This window comes from Musa acuminata, chromosome BXJ2-9 (assembly GCF_036884655.1).
Source record: "Musa acuminata AAA Group cultivar baxijiao chromosome BXJ2-9, Cavendish_Baxijiao_AAA, whole genome shotgun sequence".
NCBI lineage: Eukaryota > Viridiplantae > Streptophyta > Magnoliopsida > Zingiberales > Musaceae > Musa > Musa acuminata.
In genome coordinates, this window is record NC_088346.1 from 29,017,670 (window position 1) to 29,020,000 (window position 2,331).

Consider the following 2,331-nt stretch of genomic DNA (forward strand, 5'->3'; position numbering starts at 1 on the left):
CCAGATTCTAGCATTTTTACCCTACTTGTAACTGGTTATTATTAGGATACCACTTTTCTTTTAGAAATGAGAAATACCAGGTATTTTTCCTTGTGTTCAACCTTGCTTTTTGAGGTCAAAACTACATCCCCCACCTTCAGTAACAATCAAAGTTGTAGGTAGGTATCACAGTTTTTTCACTGCATACTCACCGACACCTTGGATTCACTCAAAATAAATTGCAAGGATAAGGACAACCTTGGTCTTCAGCATGGTTTGCCACAGAGAACTGTTACATAAAAGAAGAAATTAAGAACCTAATATGGATGCTGATACTTGAGTCAATAATTGATATGCATAGGGACTTGGCTACATTCATAACAGATGACAATAAAATGAAATGAGAATAAATTCATACTTCTTCATGGTCTAATTGCAATTCAAGTTTATTATTTTCATCTTAATAAATTTGGTTTTGAAAGTTAGTAAAATAAATAGGTTTAGCATGACTTCAATATATTCCATCTGATTGCAAGCACGATTATGATATTATGTGTCATTGATTTAATTAGAACCAAAATATTACTAATCAGCCAATCTTACTATATTTAATTTTAAGAAAATATGATAACACCACAAACTGAAGAAAAGGATTCTCAACAAAATCCTGTAGTCACATGAGCTTTAGACCACCATAAATCTTAGAATTTGTGAAAGAATACTAGTGTCACATAGATCAGTATTGAAGCTATTAACTTCTGTATAGATTTTCCTCTTTAACTTCTATCGATTGACCCTAACTTGCAGAACTAAGGCCTTAATTTGCTATCCATTTTTCACTGATGTACAGTACGAACCAAATGTCACCACAATTCTCAACTTGTCTTTATCGATGCATAAGTGATCCATTTTACAAAATGTCACATGAAGTCCACAATTGTGTATGATTACCTTCCATTTGACAAATTGGTCCCATTTAGTAAGGATTCAAGGAGACATTCCACAAAGTGGAACATTGCAAATTAAGTTGTAATAAATTATTCCGAATTATCACTTGCTAAATATTTGAACCATCCTCTTCACAAGCAGTTGTCTTTGTAGTATATTTTAGTTGCAATTAAACACTTGTTATATAATAGATTCTTTCTTCACATTCTTAAAATAACAATTATTGTTGATTATATTTATTCTTATACTTAGTAGAGCATGATTTCATTAGTGGTAGGTCATTATCTTCAGAGCCATGTATTGCTTCCCTTAATTAATTGAGAGCCATACTATTAGATACTTAATGACCATCGTACCGTTTCTTATCATGTTAAAACTTATATTATAATGTTGTTTGATCACTATGGCGCACTTAATGTTGTTTGATCATGTTAGACATAAACAAAAATAAGAATTAGGAAGACGATACGCTACGACTTCGCGTCTTATTACATCTGTTCAATCTCTGCATCATTCCTATTCGCAATGTCAACGATAAAGTACTACTAAGATCGTTTCGATATTATCCAATTCTAGGAACAAGATTTTCTCTTGTGCAAAGTAGTGCTTTCGCTTTAACAGCTTACCTGTAATATAAAGTAGCCATCAAAACTTGGTGTAATTTAGGGTTCTAATATGAACACAATGATCCAGATTCCTAGGAGGAAGGACAAGTTTAAATGACAAAGATAAAGAAAAAGATGAACTAGTGGTCTGTGTGGGACCATTGAACACGAATAAAGGCTTTCACTACTAAATATTATGTAATGCACCTGAGTTAACTTTTAAGCGAATTGGAGCTTATGATCACTGACTAGATAGGCTGTTTTGATGGCTTAAGTTTCATATTTAGGTCATAACGAAGGATGCTTAGTTGGGTGTATTGCTCTCCAGAGGAAACAATGATGTGGGTGGAAGTTGCATCTGCTTCTTAAAAAGGCTGAGGAAAAGCTACTGGTGGGGGCAGTTAAGCTGTTAAACAATGTGTTTCCTCATCCATATGCACTTTGGAAAGTGACACCTCTTTTTATAAGGTGTTGTGGGTGTGCTACAAATAGTTTAAGCTGCACATTGTTCAAGAACATTGTGCTTTTGAAGTGCATGAAACAGCTTTGCCTTGTTGTTCCACGAATCATTGGTGGAGTGGTAAGCAAGTACACATGAATGAAACAACGGGGTGTGGAGTTAATGGCTTCTTGGGAGGCTTATGGCACGTTCAGTCCCATGTTCTAGCTGATAAAAGGGTGAATCTAATCCACAAAACCTTTGTTATGAGGAAGGATCGATGTATGTAATTAAATATTATATATATGAGATTTTATTAAAATTATAATCATGGATATTTTTCTTCTTCATATTCTAGAT